General features: G+C 44.6%; 1 long non-coding RNA gene across 1 annotated transcript; it reads left to right on the top strand.

The window, feature by feature from the left end:
* The first annotated feature begins 12,185 nt into the window (after nt 1-12,185).
* Nucleotides 12,186-19,285, top strand: LOC109735410 (uncharacterized). The gene is made up of 4 exons (XR_002226117.4): nt 12,186-12,704; nt 13,241-14,272; nt 17,564-17,652; nt 18,903-19,285. It is a non-coding gene; the product is annotated as an uncharacterized lncRNA (long non-coding RNA).
* The last annotated feature ends 5,892 nt before the right edge of the window (nt 19,286-25,177 follow it).

Genomic DNA, 25,177 nt, shown 5'->3' with positions numbered 1-25,177 from the left:
AGACAACACGTGTTTCCTCCAGCCAATGAGAATTTTACACGTGGAAAATCCCCATTGGTCCGGGCTGTTAACAGGTTATCGGATCCAAAACCGGACCCGATAGCTTAACGGCGACCCATTACGGTGGATGTCACGTGTCGGTCACCCTTGGCGAAAGCACTTCCGTGATGATAATTTTGGCAATGTCATGGAACACTTCTATGACTGTAACGCCCACGATGCGGCTATATCTCCCACGTGTCGAGGCACGACTTAGAGGCATAACCGCATAGTGGTTTTGTCGCAAGAAGCGTCATCTTCACACAATCCCATGTAATGAACAAGAATGGGATAAAGAGTTGGCTTACAATCGCCACTTCGCACAATACATAAATATCATCATACATCATCGAAAATACAAACATATAGACCGACTACGGTCAAAATCCAGATGAAAATAATACAAGCCCAAATGCTAGATCCCCGATCGTCCCAACTGGTCTCCACTACTGATCATCAGGAAAAGACACATAGTAACGACCACGTTCCTCGTCGAACTCCCACTTGAGATCGACGCCATCATCTGCACTGGCATCGTCGGCACCTGCAACTGTTTTGGTAGAATCTGTGAGTCACGGGGACTCAGCAATCTCACACCCGCGAGATCAAGACTATTTAAGCTTGAAGGAAAAGGAGGTGTAGTGAGGTGGAGCTGCAGCGGCAAAAGCATATATGGTGGCTAACTTGCGCAAATAAGAGCGAGAAGAGAAGCAACGGAACGACGTCATCTAGCAATGACCAAGAAGTGATCCTGAACACCTACTTACGTCATACATACACAGACCGTGTTCACTTCCCGGACTCCGCCGAGAAGAGACCATCACGGCTACACACGCAGTTGATGTATTTTAATTGGGTCAAGTGACAAGTTATCTACAACCGGACATTAACAAATTCCCATCTGCCTCATAACCGCGGGCACGGCTTTCAAAAGATAATACCCTGCAGGGGTGTCCCAACTTAGCCCATCATAAGCTCTCACGGTCAACGAAGGTTAAACCTTCTCCCGGAAAGACCCGATCAGTCTCGGAATCCCGGTCTACAAGACATCTCGACAATGGTAAAACAAGACCAGCAAAGCCACCCGAATGTGTCGACAAATCCCGATAGGAGCTGCACATATCTCGGTCTCAGGGCACACCGGATGAGACATCCTACGAGTAAAACCAGACCTCGAGTTTCCAGGAGGGGGCCCCGCAGTCTGCTCAGTTCGGACCAACACTCGAAGGAGCACTGGCCCGGGGGGGTTAAAATAAGATGACCCTCGGGCTCGCGAAAACCCGGGGGAAAAGGTTTAGGTAGCAAATGGTAAAACCAAGGTTGGGCCTTGCTGGAGGAGTTTTATTCAAGGCGAACTGTCAAGGGGTACCCATAAATCACCCGACCGTGTAAGGAACGCAAACTCAAGGAACATAATCCCGTTATAACAGTAACTAGGGCGGCAAGAGTGGAACAAAACACCAGGCATAAGGCCGAGCCTTCCACCCTTTACCAAATATATAGATGCATTAATTAAATAAGAGATATTGTGATATCCCAACATAACCATGTTCCGACATGGAACAAACTTCAACTTCACCTGCAACTATAGATCAACTACAATTAGCTTGGCAAAATTGCATATCATGTTAAGAATCTGCCAGAAATATTTTATAGCAAAAGTAGAGCAAGATCGAGTCATGCTATGGTACTCCATAATTGTAAACAAGGGAAGTAACGGATCAATTACAACTATAGCTACAAAACATCCTTAATGAACATCTCCAAAATATGCATGGATCTCTCTGTAGCATCAAGTTTACATGGCAACAAAATTACAGCAGACAAGGACTTGGAGAAATCACTGTCCCTGAAATCAGAAATATTACGGCGCCTACTTTGCATGCTTGTGCTAGTCACCATAGAGATCAAAAAAATACATGGACTACACCACCGGAAAGATGGCATGGCATACTTCAAAACACATGTAGAGCTCATGCTCAAAAGATGCACAGATTAAATGATACAAAAATGACAAATCTCCAAGTTCTGATAAGAACCAGAGAATAAGAGCAACTAGCCCTCTTCCAACGAAGATTTGGGCATCAAGATGACCTCTAATGAACATGGTGCAGTTGCACAAAATGAAGAGCATCCCGAGGCGAACAATTTGACATATTACACGCGCGAATCGGAGCTACATGAACAGAGTTATAGCATCGGGAACAGGGGCACATGTTGAAGAATTTTCAGGACAGAGAAAAAAGGGGGGGCGAGAAAGTCAACGGGCAGGATCTGGATCGAGAGCTCGAGCTCGGGCACCGGTGGCCGGAGCTCGCCGGACGGAGGAAGGAGGGCGGCGGTGGAGGCCGGCGGCGGGGACCGGAGGGGAGGCCGGCGGCGGAGATGGCGGGGCCGGCCGGCGGCGATGGCGGCGGCGCGGGCGGGCGGCGATGGCGCGGAAGCGGCGGCCGGCTCGGGCTCGGGCGGGCCGCGGCGCGCGGTGACGGGGCGCGCTCCGGTTGGCCAGGCGCGCGGCGGACGTTGTCCGGCCGGAGCGGACGCGTCCGGCGCGGCGCGGAGGGAGAAGCTAGGGTTTCGTCTGCAGTTTGGTTTTTCGGGATGCCCACATATAAATAGGTAGAGGGAGGTAGGAGACTCCAAATGAGGTGCGGTTTTCGCCCACACGATCGTGACCGAACGACTAGAGCATGGAAGAGAGTTTGGTGGGTTTTGCGCTGGTTTTGGAGGGGGTTTTTGCTGGACACTCAAATGGACTTTGCGGATGCCCGGTTAACCGTTGGAGTACCAAACGACCTCCGAATGGAATGAAACTTGACCGGTAGTCTCCGGGTGGTATATTAAGGCCACTTGACAAGCCTCGGTCCATTCCGAGAAAGTTTGACACACGCACACGAAAGAAAACAAGAGGGGTGCACCGGAGGAGATAGGAGCGCCAGATTGCAAAACGGACAATGGGAAAAATGTTCGGATGCATGAGACGAACGCGTATGCAAATGCAATGCACATGATGACATGATATGAAAATGCATGACATGACAAAATACAAAACGAAAGACAAAACCCGACAACGGAGGGAAAAACATATCACATAGCCGAAAATGGCAAGAGTCAGAGTTACAAATATGGCAAGTTACATGCGGGGTGTTACAACACTCCACCACTACGAGAGGATCTCGTCCTGAGATCTAGGACTGAAAGAACTCCGGATATTCGGAACGGAGATGGTCCTCGCGTTCCCAGGTGGCTTCCCGGTCGGAATGGTGCGACCACTTCACTTTCAGGAATTTGATAGACTTGTTGCGAGTCTTGCGCTCAGTTTTTTCAAGAATAGCAACGTCACACTCAGGAGACTAGACATATTTCACATGCTTCTGTAGGAGGTTGGAAAGAGGTTTTGCAATCTTGGAGAAATTCTCAACGAATCTTCGGCAATAACTTGCAAGACCAAGAAAACTGCGGAGCTGCTTGACATTTTGAGGAGGTTCCCAATTCACAACTGCGGACACCTTCTCGGGGTTAACAGCGATGCCCTTGGCAGAGATGATGTGACCAAGGAAAAGAACTTCATCGAGCCAAAACTCACATTTAGAGAACTTCGCATAGAATTGATACTCTCTGAGCTTGTCGAGCACCAATCGCAAATGTTTGGCATGATCCTGTTTATTCTTGGAGAAGACCAAGATATCATCGAGATACACCAGAACGAATTCATTGGTATAGGGGTTGAAGATGAAATTCACCATCCGAGAGAACACCGGAGGAGCATTGACAAGGCCGAAAGACACGACAGTATATTCATAAGAACCAAAGCTTGTTCTGAATGCTGTCTTGGGAATATCTTCTTCACGAATGCGAATCTGATGATAACCCATACGAAGGTCAAGCTTCGAGAATACTTTAGCACCCTTGAGTTGCTCAAATAGTTCATTGATGTTGGGAAGTGGATACTTGTTCTTGATTGTCTTCTTGTTCAATGGACGGTAGTCGACACAAAGTCGGTCCGTGCCATCCTTCTTCTTGACAAAAAGAACACCACAACCCCAAGGAGAAGAACTCGATCTGATCAAACCCAGACGTTCTTGTTCATCGAGCTGCTTCTTCAATTCCTTCAGCTCGTTGGGTCCAAGCTTGTATGGACGCTTGCAAACGGGTTCAGTGCCAGGCTCTAGTTCGATAACGAACTCAACTGGCCGGTGAGGAGGCATACCCGGAAGCTCTTCTGGAAAGACATCTTGATACTCGCAAACGACTGGAATTTGAGAGATGGCATCCAATTCGCTCTTCTCATTGAGAGAGAAAAACCGAATGGTTTCATCACGAGCGGCAAAAATAATCACATCCTCAGACGAGTGTGTCAATTGAATTTCCTTGGCAGCACAATCAAGTTGAGCCTTGTGCTTAGAAAGCCAGTCCATCCCAAGAATTAGATCAATATCCGAGTCACCAAGAACAATTGGAGAAGACTGGAATTTGTAGTCGCCCATCTTGATGGAGACATCGGGAGCAACCAAACTAGAAGACAAAAGCTTTCCCGGAGAAACAACTTGCATAACTTTGGATAAAATCTTTGTGTCAACATTGTGCTTCGATGCAAATGGGTATGACAAGAAAGAATGCGATGCACCAGTATCAAAAAGAACTTTTGCAGGAATATCGTTAACAGGAAGATTACCCATTATCACATCAGTAGATTCCTCCGCTTGAGCTGCATTCATCATGTTCACCTTTGCAAACTTTGGATTATGCTTGACCACTTCATTGATGGAAGATCTGACAGGAGGAGGAGGAGGAAGACGCCTCTGGTTGAAGCACTTGTTAGCATAGTGACCTTTCTGCTGACATTTGTTGCAAGTCACCTCTGAGAGTGGACGGTGATAAGGAGCATTGGACTTTGGAGCTTGATTCTGAGACTTGTTCTGATAGCCAGAGTTGGAAGAGTTTGAAGAACCATGGCCACCTTTGTTCTTCTGCTGAAAAGGCTGACAAAACGGAGGAGGAGGAGGCAACCAGAACTTCTGTTGCTTAGTTGTCACAAGTGAGGAAGAAGCAGACTGAACTGCGTCTCTGACTCTCTTCTTAGAAGCCTCACACTTGAGCTGAGCAGCCTCTTGCTTCAGTGCCATATTGTAGAATTGATGAAAGTGAGTAGGCTCAACAAGAACGAGAGCTAACTACAGATCCTCTTTAAGGCCACCTCTGAAGTGATAGATCATGCTCTTCTCATCAGGAGCGTCTTGTTTAGCGAAGCGAGCAAGTTTCTGAAACTGAATGTTGTATTGATACACAGACATGTCGCCTTGCTTGAGATTGCGGAACTCCTCACGCTTGCTCTCAACAACACTTTGTGGAATGTGGTGCGCTTTGAAGTCCCGACAGAAGTCAGTCCAAGTGATCACACGACCTCCTCTGGAATCTTTGTATTGTTGATACCAATCAGCAGCTTGGTCCTTGAGCTGGAAAGAAGCGAACTTGACAAAGTCCTCAGGCCTGACACTGCTACATTCAAAATGCTTGTTGATGTCCACGAGCCAATCATCGGCATCCGTGGGCTCGGCACAGTAGCTGAAAGACTTGGGCTGATTTGCGAGAAACTGGTTGAGAGTGGCAAAGTGAAACTGATTGTTGCCTTGACCTTGATTGCCTTGATTTCCTTGCCCTTGAGTACGTTCTTGCAAGAGTTGCAGAATCATCTGAGCATTGGCGTTGGTGGCTGCCATGATAGCCTGCCATGCCTCCGGAGGTGGAGGTGGTGGCGGAGGGTTCGCTTGACTCCCTTCATTGCGATCCGGATTCTGACGCGTTGGCGGAGCCATCCTGAAGAGGGTGACATCCGTTAGCATCTTGATAGACAAATAGATAAGTAGAATCAACGGATAGAAATTGCAACATATAGTCTTCACAATAAACATTCGAACGAAGATGAACGAATGAATTCCGTAGTAAATCATCACACTTCCATAAGTTGAGAAGCCACTTGAAAAAGATATGGAGTGAACATATGAATTCGAAGAAACTCGAATACCACAATACAAAATAAAACAAAGTATTGGCTTGCAGAATAAGCCGAAACAAACATATGATAGATATTTCGTCCGAAGTTTTCGTGGTGGGGCCCACACGGGCTCAATCGTACAGCACCATCATGTACAAGGCTGTGCACATGACATACGAAGCGTCCCCGAGTCGGCAAAGCCATGGACTCTTTAAGACACAACGAGACCACTGTAAAATCAACCGTATACAGGCGGACCACTATACGTCGAACCCCAATCTCATATCATGCGTCTGTCGGAAAGATATCCTAAAGCTACTTGAATTCCCACTTATAAACTCCCGAAACTTTCTGGTTATGCAATCTGGTGTAGGGGATACAGGGGACACAAAATATATCACCCAAACTAACAATCCCTAGATCCAGCTGTATCCATCCGTCAACACATAACCAAGAAACCTTCGGAAATCGTTTACCTCAACCTTCGAAAAACATCCGTTATACAAGTTATGGCAATACTCCCGAACTCCCGCCCCAGTACTGGGTGGCGTCGAGGTGATCTCACCAACAACTGCATAAAAGAGATTTCGATGTCGGCGAAACTAAGGTATTCCAGAACTGCAACGATAAAATTGTGACGACAACACCTCGGAGCTCAACTCCCCGGGACACTGCCACAACCCCTAAATGACAGGAGGCACCAAGAACAATGTTCTCGTCACAAAACCATCGAAACGATTCCAAGATACCCGCGTGATCCTAAATTATTTTTTTGTGAAATTTGAGGAGAGGATAGTCAAAACTTCTACGTCAGGAGACCTCACCAGAGCGACGACGGGACTGAGGAGTAAAAATAATCCTACTCTCCGATATATATAATCCTAAGACTCAAAACATTTTTAATCTAGACTCAACAACGCCAGCGATTCGATCATGCAGGGGGCTCCTAAGTCGGGGATGGCTCTGATTACCAACTAGTAACGCCCACGATGCGGCTATATCTCCCACGTGTCGAGGCACGACTTAGAGGCATAACCGCATAGTGGTTTTGTCGCAAGAAGGGTCATCTTCACACAATCCCATGTAATGAACAAGAATGGGATAAAGAGTTGGCTTATAATCGCCACTTCACACAATACATAAATATCATCATACATCATCCAAAATACAAACATATAGACCGACTACGGTCAAAATCCAGATGAAAATAAGACAACCCCAAATGCTAGATCCCCGATCGTCCCAACTGGTCTCCACTACTGATCATCAGGAAAAGACACATAGTAACGACCACGTTCCTCGTCGAACTCCCACTTGAGATCGACGCCATCATCTGCACTGGCATCGTCGGCACCTGCAACTGTTTTGGTAGAATCTGTGAGTCACGGGGACTCAGCAATCTCACACCCGCGAGATCAAGACTATTTAAGCTTGAAGGAAAAGGAGGTGTAGTGAGGTGGAGCTGCAGCGGCAAAAGCATATATGGTGGCTAACTTGCGCAAATGAGAGCGAGAAGAGAAGCAACGGAACGGACGTCATCTAGCAATGACCATGAAGTGATCCTGAACACCTACTTACGTCATACATACACAGACCATGTTCACTTCCCGGACTCCGCCGAGAAGAGACCATCACGGCTACACACGCAGTTGATGTATTTTAATTGGGTCAAGTGACAAGTAATCTACAACCGGACATATCTCGTTAGGAGCTGCACATATCTCGTTCTCAGGGCACACCGGATGAGACATCCTACGAGTATAACCAGACCTCGAGTTTCCAGGAGGGGGCCTCGCAGTCTGCTCAGTTCGGACCAACACTCGAAGGAGCACTGGCCCGGGGGGGTTAAAATAAGATGACCCTCGGGCTCGCGAAAACCCGGGGGAAAAGGTTTAGGTAGCAAATGGTAAAACCAAGGTTGGGCCTTGCTGGAGGAGTTTTATTCAAGGCGAACTGTCAAGGGGGTCCCATAAATCACCCGACCGTGTAAGGAACGCAAACTCAAGGAACATAATCCCGGTATAACAGTAACTAGGGCGGCAAGAGTGGAACAAAACACCAGGCATAAGGCCGAGCCTTCCACCCTTTACCAAATATATAGATGCATTAATTAAATAAAAGATATTGTGATATCCCAACATAACCATGTTCCGACATGGAACAAACTTCAACTTCACCTGCAACTAGCAACGCTATAAGAGGGGCTGAGCAAAAGCGGTAACTTAGCCAAACAATGGTTTGCTAGTGAAGGATGGTTAGGGCTGACATGGCTAAAATGGGAGACATGATATAGCAAGTGATAGGTAGCGAGCATGGCAATAGAGCGAACAACTAGCATAGCAAAGATAGAAGTGATTTCGAGGGATGGTCATCTTGCCTGCAAGGTTCTCAGAGTTGTCGAAAGCTTGATCCTCGTAAGCGTACTCGACAGGTTCCTCGTTCATGAACTCTTCTCCCGGCTCTACCCAAAACAAGAACACAAACAAACGGAACCACAATCAACAACGAGAAATGCACAAGCAACATGATGCAAAACATGTGTGATATTCAAGATATGATATGCGATGCATATGCGTGCTCCGGAAGGAAAATGATGAACATGGCAGTAACTTGGCAAACCAAGTATGCCACTGGAAAGATGAGATGATTTCGGTCGAAATCGATATAAAGATCACCGGAATCGGATGCACGGTTTGCAAATGGCAAGCAAAACAAGAATGACAATAATCTGCGATAAACAGCAAGATAGCACTTAAAATGCAACAAACAACAATGCTACATCACCCCAACATAGCAACAAAGCACATGGCAGTACTCTACAGGAGATGCTTGACAAAAGATGAACACTGAGCTACGGCTAGTTCACAACACATCAAGCTCAAACAAGCATGACAACAGTGCAAAAGATTACAGGTTCACAGACTTTGTGAAAAACTGGACATGGCAGTAAACAGCATCAGGTAGCAATGTTCAGATCACGAAATCAACATGCTACAAGAACTCAACATAGCAAAACAAGGCATGCCAGTGTTCTACTAAATGCACATGACAAAAGTCCCTTACTGACCATAAGCCAAAAAGGACCAGAAGATATGATGGCAAGCATGTAAACATAGCAAGTTTCGTTATCAGGTTTCAGACTTGGCAGAAAACAGTGCATGTCAGAAATATTAATATGTAGGCCTCTTTGTGAGATTGATGCACTCACTACAGAGCAATGCATGACAAACCAAGAATACCTACAGCAAGATGGCATGTTTATGAAGCTAACCATGGCAAGAACAAAAGCATAGCATGTATATATCAACTACAAAAAGCTTGGCAAAATTGCATATCATGTTAAGAATCTGCCAGAAATATTTTATAGCAAAAGTAGAGCAAGATCGAGTCATGCTATGGTACTCCATAATTGTAAACAAGGGAAGTAACGGATCAATTACAACTATAGCTACAAAACATCCTTAATGAACATCTCCAAAATATGCATGGATCTCTCTGTAGCATCAAGTTTACATGGCAACAAAATTACAGCAGACAAGGACTTGGAGAAATCACTGTCCCTGAAATCAGAAATATTACGGGGCCTACTTTGCATGCTTGTGCTAGTCACCAAAGAGATCACAGAAATACATGGACTACACACCAGAAAGATGGCATGGCATACTTCAAAACACATGTAGAGCTCATGCTCAAAAGATGCACAGATTAAATGATACAAAAATGACAAATCTCCAAGTTCTGATAAGAACCAAAGAATAACAGCAACTAGCCCTCTTCCAACGAAGATTTGGGCATCAATATGACCTCTAATGAACATGGTGCAATTGCACAAAATGAAGAGCATCACGAGGCGAACAATTTGACATTTTACACGCGCGAATCGGAGCTACATGAATAAAGTTATAGCATCGAGAGCAGGGGCACATGCTGAAGAATTTTCAGGACTTGGAGAGAAAAGGGGGGGCGAGAAAGTCAACGGGCACGTACTGAATCGATCGGATCTGGATCGAGAGCTCGAGCTCGGCCACCGGTGGCCGGAGCTCGCCGGAGGGAGGAAGGAGGGCGGCGGTGGAGGTCGGCGGCGGGTACCGGAGGGGAGGCCGGCGGCGGGTGGCAGCGGGGCCGCGTCGGCCGGCGGCGGAGATGGCGGGGCCGGCCGGTGGCGATGGCGGCGGCGGCGGGGCCGGCCGGCGGCGGCGCGGGCGGGCGGCGATGGCGCGGAGGCGGCGGCCGGCTCGGGCCCGGGAGGGCTCGCCGCGGGCTCGGGCGGCCCGCGGGCGCGGGCGGCGGCGCGCGGTGACGTGGCGCGCTCCGGTTGGCCGGGCGCGCGGCGGACGTTGTCCGGCCGGAGCGGACGCGTCCGGCGCGGTGCGGAGGGAGAAGCTAGGGTTTCGTCTGCAGTTTCGTTTTTCTGGATGCCCACGTATAAATAGGTAGAGGGAGCTAGGAGACTCCAAATGAGGTGCGGTTTTCGCCCACACGATCGTGATCGAACGACCTAGAGCATGGAAGAGAGTTTGGTGGGTTTTGGGCTGGTTTTGGAGGGGTTTTTCCTGGACACTCAAATGGACTTTGCGGATGCCCGGTTAACCGTTGGAGTACCAAACGACCTCCGAATGGAACGAAACTTGACCGGTAGTCTCCGGGTGGTATATTAAGGCCACTTGACAATCCTCGGTCCATTCCGAGAAAGTTTGACACACGCACACGAAAGAAAACAAGAGGGGTGCACCGGAGGAGATAGGAGCGCCGGATTGCAAAACGGACAACGGGGAAAATGTTCGGATGCATGAGACGAACGCGTATGCAAATGCAATGCATATGATGACATGATATGAAAATGCATGACATGACAAAATACAAAACGAAAGACAAAACCCGACAACGGAGGGAAAAACATATCACATAGCCGAAAATGGCAAGAGTCGGAGTTACAAATATGGCAAGTTACATGCGGGGTGTTACAATGACATCACATGTATGACTATCTTGATTCTGTCGTAAAATTGTCATGGATGTACATGCATGATAGAAAATGTGACCTACTATGACAAACACGTATTATCACGGAAGTGTATTTTTTTGTATTGCACCCTCGTGGACCTCATCCTGCTTGTCAGCAACAACAACAATAGTAGATCCTTGTCCCTGCTCAGTGGGAATACGCTTTACACGTCCAAGTTGATCTGGGAGGCGACATGCAGGAAGTGGTGGTGGTTTTTGCTGAGGTGCATCAGGTGGGGGCAGAGATGCAATCACTTCATTGAACTTGACATCAAGCTTGGTGTTCAAAGTTTGCTCAAAACCATCTATCCTTTCCATGGCCTTTCCAATCTGTTCTCAATGTCATGCACCTATTCAGTCGCCATTTGCGCAAATTTATTGTGTAGCTCCTTGTTTGTTATGTTCTCCCAGTCGACATCGTCAGCTTTTGATCATGTCATGGTTAGTACTTAATAGAAACAGAAACACACAAGAATATGGTCCTACAAACTACTAGGAAGGTGGTGTAGTGGAATGTCACAAATCCACAACCCAGTCACAAATTCTTATCAATTCTTATCAAGCATAAGGTGGCAATCAGCAACCATTGTTGTTAAAACTTTCAAAGCTTGAATAGAGCAATTACCAGGTGATGTCAAACGCACTAAGCCGATGCATGTGGAGGTTGGAAGGCTTAAGTATGGTAGAAAAATGTCAGCAATAATTAATATAGAGATACAAAGTTGAATAAAAACTGAATGACAGTACAGTGTTGGTCTTAGACTAGACCATACTAGAGACGCGGGCCTAGAACACTAACAAAAACACAACATTTATCTATACCTATACTAATTACAGACTCCCAAGAAATTACCACGTTAATCAGTAATTAAGAACCGTTCATCTGGTGGGACCAAGTTATTACGGTGTAGATCTAACCATAATATTCTTAACTACAATTCTGCTCAATTGTTAAAAAAACTTTCCAAGTACTTCAAATATTTAGTGGCTCTAAAAGCAGAGTCCACAAAAGCCACGATCATGACTCCCATCTTATAACTTATACTAAAATAAACCATCAGATCAACCCATGTAATTTTTACTTAATTATGTGCTTAATTAGGCCAAAGAAAAAACTCTTAAAGGCCCATGACCCTCTCTTATCGCTAACATCCCAAACCCCCATCTAAAAAAACTCTCGATCCCCAGTGTCCCACCCATCGCCTGCCATGGATCACGCCGCCACTCCCCGCCCAGATCATTGTCTCCACTCCCCGCCCCATCCGCCGCCACTGCCCATCGCATCCACCCTCTGTAGCATCCCACCACCTCCATCGCCACCTTAACCATATCTCTCCTTGATCCTCTCCCTTGGACCAGCACGCGGCGATGGCTACTTCCAGTCGTGTGGCGGTGATGCGGCTGGTCGAGGAACCGCGCAGGAGGCGGGCTCTGTCCCGTCCGTTGATCTATCTCCACCTCCTGCTCCTCCGCTCAGATCGAACGTCACATCCGCATTTACGATGACACATGACTCTCTCCTCTCCTGCGGCGATGCCTATATGTGACAACAATGGTGTCCTGTTGTGCCCCTCCACACTTTGGACCGCCGAGGCGCGGAAGTCTCCGGATAAGATCGCACTACGCGTAGCAAATTCGACCATGTTCTCAGTGGTTGCTCGGCAAGGTAATTTTTCTTCTCTAAAGTTCCATATTTTTCTTCTCTAAAGTTCTCTCATGGAACTTGGTTGGAATAAATTCACGGGTGTTCTAGGTGGAGTACTACTAGATTTCCATGTTCGTGGGCATAATCTCCACTACCGCGCGAACTTGGGTTTGCCGAGGAACTTGGTCAATAGTACAATCCTCTGGCTACACAATGGTGATTTAGATATTTTTTTCAATCATGGTGGTTTAGTTAGTTTGTTAATAGGTGCTTCAGTTAATACTAATAGTCGAGAGTGGTCGATTGGATTGAATTTGACAGAGGACAATGCAATTTTGTTTTTAATTGCAAGGGTTCTGCTTTAACCTAATGAACCTTACCATATTTTAATTTACCTAATACCCTATGCATTGCTTTCTATTTGCCAGTGTACTGCAGTTTAGTATGCAGGATTTGAGCTTTATTTGCCAATAAAATGTCTCTGCTGATTCCCACAAGAAGCAATTCATTCCCCGTCCAAGTATTGATCAATGATGCTTCATCCATTTATGCTGCAGAAACAAGGTCACATGTATGATTAGCATCTTTTGGCAAAGGCATGTTAATTCACGGAGGAAATACTACTGCACCTATGACTATGAGAGTAGAAGCCAAGTTGCTAACTCTTGAAAATATACGGTCCTTCTATTTTTTTTCCCGTGCCTTGGGAGCTTTGGACGGAGTATGGCGTCAATAATCAGTATATACCAGAACAATATTTTTGTGATATTGTATATACTAACTTTCTCGTAATGGAGTATATACCACATTTTTACCATGGACTCTATACCACATTTTAGAATTGGTTAGAACAGCTGATGTCATTTTTTATATTTTCCTTGTGGTATATGCTACCATCAGAAGTAGTATATAAGGTGCTAATTTCAAGTATATACTATTGTACTGTATTTTGTCTATATATATCTACAACCAAGTAGTATGTACAGTGCTCTTTGTGCACGACAGTATATAGCATATGCAATTAAATCAAAGGGGGTATATAACATACTTTTTAATGAAGTAAGTATACACTTTTTTTCAGATGCAGTGTATACAACATTTTTTGCAAGGCAATACATAGTATTCTTTTTGTGAATCGGCTTACTACTTTTTTTAGTCAGTATATAGACATAATATTTTAGTCGATATATACTACTATTCTTGAGTCGGTATATACGGCAACACACACATACCATGCCGCTGTTGTCGCTAGATGGTGGTGCTGCAACAAGGATCTGTGAGTGCATGCCATGCCCACTGCTCCTTATTACCGCCATTGTCGATGAGAATGGTTGTGCTGTCGCATGGACTGATTAGTGCATGCCACGCCGACGCTGTTTCTTAACGTTGTCGTTGTCGACGAGATGGTGCCGTCGCATCCATTGATCAGTGGACCAACTCAGTAACGTCACATCCTCTATGTGACTAGCTGCGTCAATGGATTTGCACCTTGATCCAGATTGGTTTCATGCAAAGCCTGTCATGTTTGCCTATTGTGCAGGAATAGCAAGCACACGAGAAGGCCTGATCGAAGACACTCACAGTTTAAGGTAAAAACTCCTTCCATGCAAGCTGTCAAATAGTTTTCTTTATCTTGAAAACTGTAAATTTGTTTTAAAAAACGTGGTAACAAATTTGTCAAATTATTGCGTGGCAGAGACCCTCAACTAATAATATTGTGTATATGCTCCTTTCCTCAAGATGTAGCAAACTAGGTGTAACGCCTCGGATCCGATGCGCCAGGTGTCCTTCAGTTATTCGTCGTTGTTGCCATGTCATTTGCTTGCGTGTTCCACTTGACCATGTCATCATCTGCATTGCATCCTCATGTTTTTCAAAACTTGCATCCGTTCGGGTTGCCCCGGTTCTCTCCGTTGTCCGTTCTGAGCCCAACCACACTTGCACGCACCCGCGGCACATCCGAAATATTATTTTATGAGTGGCATAAAAATGTTCTCGGAATGGGGTGAAAGTTGGCGTGCGGTCTTATTATAGTGTAGGTAGGCCGCCTGCCAAATTTCATCGCATTCGGACTCCGTTTGATAGCCCAACTGTCATCCGTAGCAGCACCGTTGCCGGTTTAATCATAGGACGTTTCGTTCTCCGGAAACATTTGCGGGGCTGCATTTCTTCCCTCTCTCCTCAGCCGAAACCCCTCCTCACAGCCCACTAGGCCTGCCTAACCCCCTCTCTCGATCGGATCCGTCGGATCGCGATCGGAGGCTCCGAAACCCCCCTCAAACTCCCCTAACCCTAGCAAATCTGCTAGGGTATAGCCTCCCCTAGTCCATTTTAGGACTAAACCAACCCTATGCCTATCCCACCTCCGCCACTTGGCGCCGCCGCAACCGCGCCCCGGACCAACCGGGCGCTGCCACATCAGCCCCCAGCGCCCCTGCAGCCAACGCCCGCTGCCATGTGGCCTCGCCACGTCTCCCCAACCGCCTCCCACCCCCGCCGGCCCTGTGAACCCATCTAGGGCCCGCCGAGCCCGCCGGGGCCCGGATCCCGCAGCCGCAGGGCGCCCGAGCCGCCCGAAGCCTCCCGCTCGATCCAGCTTGGGATCGGGGGAGCGCCGCCGTCCTCCCGCGCCTCGACCCCGCCGTCTGTACCTCGCTGCCGGAGTGCGCCTCTGTCGCCCCACCGTCCGCCGGATCCCAGGACGCCGCCCTCGCCGTCTCCTCCTTCCACCCCGTCTCACCTTCCCTCTCTCACTCGTGGCCATGGCTGCCGTTCTTCTCGCAGGAACCGCGTCGCCAGAGCTCCTCGCCGCCGGGAACCGCGTCCCCGACTACCGGCGCTCGCCGGATCTGGCGTCCCCGCCTCGGATCCGCCTACCCTCTGTTCCTTGTCGAGCCGCCGCCTCTGCCGGCGACCTCGCCGGAAGCCGCGTCCCTGCCGCCGCGCCCCGCGTTGACCGCTGCGTCCGCCCGCGTGGGCCCCACATCGGCCAGCCCAGCCACAGCGCTGCTTCGGCCCAGGCCCAGCCGCGGACAATAGCAAGGCCCAACCTCCTCTGCTTCTTGGGCCGAGCCCATGGTGAACAACCCCTTATCCTCTGTCTGTGCACACTTTAGCTATCCTGTGCCCATCCATATTTGCACTACGTCCCCAGAAAACCATATTTATGTGTGCATCTTTGACCTTCTGTAGATTCTTGCACATAGCTCCGTTTTGCATGCATAATATATCAAAATGTTCATCATGATGTGCTCTTCATTTTGTTACATTGTGCCATGCTTGTTTGAGGTCATGTTGATGCCCTAATCATCGTTGCAAGAGTGCTATATGCTGTTAACTGCTGTCTGTTTACAGAACTTGGTGATTTGTCTTTTTTATTGCATTTTGTGTGTGCATCCTATGCGCATGAGCTCTACATGTGTTTTGAACTACATCATTCCATCTTTACAGTGGTGTTTGTCTTGTATTTTTGTGATCTATTTGGTGACTAGCACAAGCATGCAAAGTTGCCTCCATGATGTTGCTGGTTTCTGTGACTCATTTCTGCTGTCTTGAGTCTGTTATATTTTGTTGCCATATAAACCTGCTGCCACCAAGAGTTATATGCATAATGTGGAGATGTTCACTAAGGATGTTTCGTTATATATATTATACTCTATCCATCCATTCCCTTGTTTGCATTTATAGCCTTCTGTAGCTTGTTGTTATCATGCTCCAAATTTGCTAAATAATGTTTCTGTCAGCCTGTTAACATGAAGTTCAGTTTTGCCATGTGTTTTGCTAGATATCCATGTATCCTATGACTATGCTATTGCCATGCGTAGCTTCATATATATGCCTTCTTGCTGTTGGTTAGCTTCACATGCCATGTAATGCTCTGTGGTGAATGGTTCAAGCTCACCAACATGCCTACTTGTCGTTATTTCTGCCATGAACTGTTATTTTCACCAAGTCTGAATCTGCTTATGAAACTTGCTATGTTTACATTGGTGCCATTATATCTTATGTACCTTTTTGGATCGTGATCAGTAAGGGACTTTTGTTCTATGCAATTAGTAGATTCATGCCATGCCTTTGTTTGCTATGATATGTTCCTGTAGCATGTTGTTTGATAGCTCTAAACTTTGCAACCTGATGTTATTTCTGCCATGTCCTGGAATTGTGCTAAGTCTGTGAAACTGTTATTATTTGCAATCTTGCCATGTCCTTTTGAGCATATTATAGTGATTTCTGGAGATAGCTCAGTGTTCGTGTTTGGTCATGCTTTACCTATACATCATTTCTATGCCTTTTGTTAGGGTGTTGTAGCATGTTGTTTTGATGCTTGCAAGATGCCTAGTTGCTGTTATGGACAGATTGTTGCTATATCTTGTTTGGAGTGTATGTGTTGCACCGTGGCTCCGTTTTGAGTGTGCTCTATATGAAACTTTCTTAGTTTTGCATGTAGTTTCATATTATCATGTTGCATCCATGTTTTGAGAGGTTGACATGATGTTTGAATGCATTTTGCATCAATGCCATGTTTAACTTGTTTTGCTCATATCTTCTAGGTCGTAGCTCCGAATTAAAGGAACTTTATATGTAACTTGACTAGAATTTCGTGTAGATCATCTTGGTGCATCTTAACTTGCTGTTTAACAACTTGAACATAAGGCTTATTCAAATCTGGACCAATTTCGAAATTTGCATATGAGGACTTACCGGAATTGTTATATCTTGTTTCCGGCATCATTTAAACTTGCTTTGATGCGTTGCTTTTGTATGCATCATCTCTTGCCATGAGTAGCTTCATGTAGCCTTGTCATGCATCATACTTGGTTGAGCATCATGCCTTGTTCATGTGTGGTGTGTTTACCATGTTGTGTGCTTCTTCTCGATAGTTCTCGTGCCGTTGCGATCGTGAGGATTCGTTCGTCTTCGTGGCTTCCTCTTCTTCATGGAATCGTTCTTCTTCCTAGCGGGATTTCAGGCAAGATGACCGTCACCTTGGATCTCATTACTATCATTGCTATGCTAGTTGCTTCGTTCTATCACTATGCTACGCCACCTATCACTTGCTCTTCAAGCCTCCCAAAATGCCATGAACCCCTAACCTTTGTCACCCTTCCTAGCAAACCGTTATTTGGCTATGTTACCGCTCTGCTCAGCCCCTCTTATAGCGTTGCTAGTTGCAGGTGAAGATGAAGATTGCTCCATGTTGGATTATGTTTATGTTGGGATATCACAATATCTCTTATTTAATTAATGCATCCATATACTTGGTAAAGTGTGGAAGGCTCGGCCTTATGCCTGGCGTTTTGTTCCACTCTTGCCGCCCTAGTTTCCGTCATACCAGTGTTATGCTCCTTGATTTTGCGTCCCTTACGCGATTGGGTGATTTATGGGACCCCCTTGACAGTTCGCTTTGAATAAAACTCTTCCAGCAAGGCCCAACCTTGGTTTTACATTTGCCTCACCTAGCCTTTTTCCCTTGGGAGTCGTGCATCCCGAGGGTCATCTTTATTTTAACCCCCCCCCCCCGGGCCAGTGCTTCTCTAAGTGTTGGTCCGAACCGGGTAGCCTGCGGGGCCACCTCGGGGCAACTTGAGTGCTGGTTTTACTCGTAGCTTGACCTATCCGGTGTTGCCCTGAGAACGAGATATGTGCAGCTCCTATCGGGATGTCGGCGCACCGGGCGGCTTTGCTGGTCTTGTTTTAACATTGTCAAAATGTCTTGTAACCGGGATTCCGAGACTGATCGGGTCTTCCTGGGAGAAGGAATATCCTTCGTTGACCTTGGGAGCTTATAATGGGCTAAGTTGGGACACCCCTGCAGGGTATTACCTTTCGAAAGCCGTGCCCGCGGTTATGTGGCAGATGGGAATTTGTTAATATCCGGTTGTAGAGAACTTGACACTTGACCTTAATTAAAACGCATCAACCGCGTGTGCAGCCGTGATGGTCTCTTCTCGGCGGAGTCCGGGAAGTGAACATGGTTTTTGGGTTATGTTTGACGTAAGTAGGAGTTCAGGATCACTTCTTGATCATTGCTAGCTTCACGACTGTTCCGTTGTTTCTCTTCTCGCTCTTATTTGCGTAAGGTAGCCACCATACATTGCTTAGTCTCTGCGGCAACCTCACCACCTATCCTTTTCCTTACCCATTAAGCTTTGCTAGTCTTGATACCCATGGTAATGGGATTGCTGAGTCCTCGTGGCTCACAGATTACTACAACAACAGTTGCAGGTGCAGGTTTTGCGATGATCATGACGCGAGAGCGATGTTACTTGTTTTGGAGTTCTTCTTCTGCTTCTTCTTCGATCAGGGGATAGGTTCCAGGTCGGCAGCCTGGGCTAGCAAGGTGGATGTCGTTTGAGTTTCTGTTTGTGTTTCATCCGTAGTCGGATGTTGATCTTATGTATGATGAATTGGTGTATTCATGTGGCATTGTATGCCTCTCTTATGTATCCCCAACTATTATGTAATGTTGATGTAATGATATCCACCTTGCAAAAGCGTGTCAATATGCGGTTCTATCCTTGGTGGGACCTTCGAGTCTCTTTAGGATAGTATCGCATATTGGGCGTGACACTAGCGACCTATTATGATCTTTGTTGACAAAATCAGGTATAGCAGTATTGGGAGGGTCCCCTGTTCTTAAACTATGTGTTATACTTGCTTCAGTTTCTTTGCGGATCCGCTGAATGCTTTTCGCATATATTTTTCTATCAAAGTGTAGTTGGGAGTGCTGCATATTGAACGTACAGTTTTCTCAAGTTCTCGTAATTGACTCACTTAATTGCTATATATGTGGTCCACGACATGCTTCCCTTTTGTCAATTATTATCATGCTCACTGAACAGAATAGATAAAGGGTATTTGCAGAACTAGATAATAAGAATGAAAACAAGAGTATGCTAGGAAAAAGATACAACATCATTAGGTGGCAGTATTATCAGAAAGATTAAACACTATTGTTGATGGACATGACGCCCTGTACTTCTTCCTCCAGGACGGAAAGAGATCACTGCTTCTCCACCATGTCTTCCTCTCCGGGTTCAAAAACAACTGCAAGCAATCTTGCGCTATGTCTCTGCCTCCCGACACCTGCCACTCCATGGAAAGCTAACCCATGTCTCTTTCAAAACAAAATTGGGTCATGGATCCACTGTGCTAAAGTATCTTATTGCATCAAAGTTGTTTTCCTCATCCGTGTCAGGTTCATTTCCTCACAATATTTCGTTCAAACTTTTTCTTGCAGGTTTATACTTTAATCCACACTAACTTTGGATTTGGGTTCAATTTGTTTTGTATCGCGTGCTTGGATAATATTGTTCTCTCCAGGAATGCAATTCAGGCTCTTCTCACGTAGAACCTATGGATACCTTATGGAGATTGATTGGAGCATAATTTTCTCACGTATACAACCTATGAATACATAATGAACATCAGTCGGAGCATAACTATGCTCACCAGATGAGCTTATAAATTAAACATGATGTCTAAACAGGTGACAACATCATGAAGGAGCCTAATGTCAGTTGTCAACATCATCGCTGGTCAAGTTACTAATCAATTTTTGTATCGTTAAAACATGTCCAAGACCCTCTATGGGAGAGTTAACATGGCAATGGCCTGCCCCAGTCTCCAGTTACTACTGATGTTGTTGATTTGATTTGCTGGTCCACCACAATCTCCTGTTCAAGGAAGTTACTTGCCAAGCTGTCATGTTCTGACTGTTGTAGGTTAGACAATTGACTTCTCATGAATTGGTTGTAGCAGATAGTTAGACTGTGAAACACTTGACATTGAAGCTCTGTGTCAACTACTAAAACATTTGGGGTTTCTGTTATGAATCTGAATATCTATTTTTGTGGACAATTGGTTTGCAAATGCAAAGGCACATGAGAACTACTAATGCATTGAGTGTTGTTCCTACTGCACTTTCGATTTTCTGACAATTGTGTGTGAGAACTACTAAATTGTAGATTCAGTAGATGGCGTGTGAAATACATGGTGATATCAACTAGGAGTCATAGCATTGGTAGGGTAAGGGAAGTTGTACTCTGTTGATATTATCATCAACACAAAAGAACTCTTCATATACACTTTTTGTGACTACATGATTCCTGAATAAGATAGATTCAAATGGTTCATATCTTTTGAAATAAGACCACCTGAACGTCAATGATGTTATTGTGGTGTCTTCAGGCGATCAATATAAATCACAGTGTACTTCTCAGCATAATATAATCCCTCCGTAAACTAATATAAGAGCGTTTAGAATACTAAAGTAGTGATCTACTAAATTTGTTGCTTTGGCCAAGGTAAGAGGTTTGTACTGATGGTCATCTCTTTTTGCGAGAATGATGTATTTTCATGCTGAGCGAAATACATTTTAATGAATGTGGTCATGTATTTAGGTAGGTAGCCGAGTTTCGTTGTTTCAGCAAAAACAATGATTTTGTTTTCGTATGTTCCAGTAATGTGTTCTTCGCAAAAAATGTTCCACTAATGTGGTAGAGGATCTAAAACTTCTATGCCAAGATGTGCAGAGTGTTTACCTTTGGTCATGTTAAGAGAAACATAGTTCTAGGAGAAAATTTTAACAATAATGTTTCTGATCAAGATGTGCCTTGCATTGCACAATGACTATTCGAAGGCATTACCTTGATGTCTGATTTTATATAGTTCTTTTTTTAATGAATGTTGGATCAACTTGGCACATGCACCATAATTTTGTTCAAAAGGATAATCTAGCAGAAAAGTTAATGCAAGATGGTCATCTCACTACTGCAAATCTCTGTCTTATTCATCTTTTCCCCTACTGTATTGTCTATCTCTTTTTTAACGCCCATTATTTGTACAAAATATATGAATTTAAATTATGTCTATAATATGTTTTTACCTATATTTTTTCCTCATAAATGATTAATTTATATAGTACCAGACTTCTAAACTTGAATGCTAAAAATATAATGTGTTGGAAGGTGCTTCTTTTGGATGCATGAGTAAAAATCTTCAGCATATGCAAAATATGTTGACTAAGTGTAAATTGGATTAGTGCCTCATGCTGATGGCATTGTCTCTAAACATTTTATAATGTTTCTTTTAGTGATATTCCAAATAAATATTTACCTATCTACTTGGTGAGTCGTTTCCATTGAAGCCTAATTAATTATCGCGTTTTTTATAACAAAACATATTTATAGTTGAAATCACATTGATTCACTTAGGCACTCACATGTATTTGTGTCTCTAATGATCCAAGTTACTTTCATGCCTTCTATAGCGTGTTCCCATACATTTCCATACATTTCAATTATTATTATGTGCAAGTGGGATCCTATAGGAAAGATTAATATCTAACCATAGATAATTCACTTATATTACATACACGTAAAATATGAAGCGAAATATAAAGTGAGAAAATGATAATTTTTTTATAAAGCTAGCCCGTGCAAATGCACGGGTTGACGACTAGTGACACATAATTAAGAAAGAAGCACACTGCTTTAATTTTTGGCACTCTTGTTTTTGTTTGCGCTCTTTTTTACCCCAAAAACACTATGACAATGAGTATCTCAAAAAGCTTCCCAAGGGCTAAAAACAATATAAGCATGAATTTTTCAGACATTTTCGGAACCTTTTTTGGATATAAACGAAGATTTTCCCGGGTTTTTGAAGGAACTTTTTGGCACACTAGAATGGAACTTTCTCCTGTTTTTTTAAATCACCCACTTCTACCAATGGAATAAGATAGATGAATTCTGAAACCTACCTAGACAAAGCAATACTAATCTATCTACAAATTGATCTCAAAATCAAACTGAAGACGTGATAGAATTGGACTCAGATTAATGGCGGATATTGATGTAGGTAAAACCCAGATTGATGGTGGATACAGTTTGGATGTACATGGACTCATATTGGTGGCGGGTATGTGCTGGATGATATTGGAACGACGGATATGTGGTGCCACGACGAGCGTGAAAATAAATCAGAACTCAAAGGGACTAGACAACTAAGACCAACAATTTTTCACAATGATATAACCACAAATTTAGCAAAGCAAATCACTAAAAGAAAATGACAAAATTGTCACACTGTCTTCGATGTGTGGATCTAGCCTATTTTTTTGTGGCTTATCATGGACTAATGGTATGAAAAAAAATGCAATCGAGACTACGGGAAACTAATAAAATCTCACCGAGCAATCTGAAAAATTGATACAACTTGATAGTGGAGAATGTGTCTGAATCTTTCGATGAGTGGTAACAATCATTTTTGTGGGGTAGACTTTGATGATCCGACTATGAATCTACGATGACGTCGCGCCTCAGCAATCCATAAACCAACTTCAAGAGATTATTGACCACACCTGACCATGACCAACCTGACCACGAAGGTCTAATCTTCAACCAAACAAAAAATAAGTAACAACCAAGATTTGCAATCTAGATGTTGCGAATTAAGATGAAAGTTTATTGCTGAAAATGGGGTTTTGAGAAGCGGCTATACTAAAAAGATTTGCTAATTCACATCTAGATGATTTTCAACTATGTCACATTTAAGTTGTCCACCATAGGATTAAAAGTTGTAACATTTGTGCAAATTTATTTTTCTGTTAGTTATCATTGTGTCTCGCGCGGTGCGGTATCACTTTTTTTGCATCGCACGAGAGTTGTTTCGTGCATGGCCACTAGTATTTTTGTTGTATTGGGTTGTAGCTTTTTCAAAAAAAATCTTTGTGGGCTATAGTATTCATTTTTACTTTTTATTCTATTATCGATGGTATACGCATACAACGAAATGTTGTTTTTCCGTTTTGCATTGTAATGTTGGAAATATTCCCTAGAGGCAATAATAAATGCATTATTATATTTCCATGTTCATAATTAAGTTTATATTTCTAAGCTACAATTGTATTGGTTGTTGACTACGAGATTCAGAGGAAAACCCAACTACATATGTGGAAATATAAACACCAAGTGATCCCTAGTCATGCCTCTAGGACTAGCTCATGTATTGATGATGATCTTGTTTTCCTGATCATGAGCATTGTTATTGTAACAAGGATGCTATCAAAAAATGAGAATACATTGTTACTAGAACAATGGTCTTGGATAGACCCAACTTGTGAATTACTGAGAGATGTTGTCGTTGCTATGTTATCGGTACTTCATATAACTTGTTCAGGTTTGCATTGTTCCTTAGACCCTGAGAATAGAGGTAATAACACCAGTGGTGCTTAAAATTACCATCGATGTTCACTTTGGTGCCTGAACTTGAAAAATACACCGAACTGGTTCTAAAACTTGTCAGTATGGTTCAAATATGATTCAAATCACGTCCAAATACATATGTATTGCCGACTAGACATGCCAGTGTGGCGTGTGGCCCACATGCGGTGCAAGGACAGACTGGTTTGAAGTATATATGTCTTAGTGACCATCGGGTCCCACCTGTCAATGTATAGGAGAAATAAACAAAAAAAGGTGTAGCTGCGATTTGAACCGGCGACGTAGCAGAGCAGATGACCTACGCTAACCACTTGGGCTTGAAAGTGCTAGTTATAGACTAGAGGCGGGGTGAATAGGAGACTTTTATGAAAGTCTTCAAAACACAAGGTCTTTGAAGACAAACAGTTGAAATGAACCTATACGATATGCAGCGGAAGATGGACTACACTAGACTAGCCATAGTCAAGTAAGCAGTACAGTGAAAGTACGAAGACTAATAGCAGCTAGGTAGATGGATCAGAATGGAAGACAGTATGAAGCCAAACAGGTAATAGTCTTCACAAAGTGAAGTCAATCAGATCAGGCAAGCAAGCAATGACTTCACGAAGACAAACTGAAATGTAAAAGAAGAAGGGGATAGAACCAGTTGCTTGGTGAAGACAGGGATTTGGTAGACCAGTTCCAGTTGTTGTGACAACTGTACGTCTGGTTAGGGAGGCTGAGATAGAACTCAGAAGACCGTATCTTCACGTTATTCCCCTTGAGCTAAGGAGACCCAGTCCTCGCCCAATCACTCTGGTAAGTCTTCAAGGTAGACTTGCAAACCTTCATAGACTTCGTTCACCGGCGATCCACAATGGCTCTTGGATGCTCAATACGCGACGCCTAACCGGCTGGAAGATTCACAGTCCTCAGGTGTAACAAGTCTTTAGATCACACAGACAAAAGGACTTTAGTGATGCCTAACACTCTTTGGCTCTGGGTGTTTTGGGCTTTGTCCTCGCAAGGATCTCTCTCTCAAAGGCTTCGGAGGTGGGTTGCTCTCAAACAACAAAAGTCGTGCACTAACTCTGAGCAGCCACCAAATTATGGTGTAGGGGGTGGGCTATTTATAGCCAGGAGGCAACCCGACATGATATGTCTGAAGTGACCCTGGGTCACTAAGGAACCGACACGTGTCCAACAGTCGGATTTCAAACACACGCGGCAGCTTGGCTTGGGCTACAAGAAAAGGTGACTCATCCAACTCTGGATAAGATTTGCTCTCATTGT

This window comes from Aegilops tauschii, chromosome 4 (genome assembly GCF_002575655.3).
Source record: "Aegilops tauschii subsp. strangulata cultivar AL8/78 chromosome 4, Aet v6.0, whole genome shotgun sequence".
Taxonomy (NCBI): Eukaryota; Viridiplantae; Streptophyta; class Magnoliopsida; order Poales; family Poaceae; genus Aegilops; species Aegilops tauschii.
This window is presented reverse-complemented; position numbering and strand designations above follow the sequence as displayed.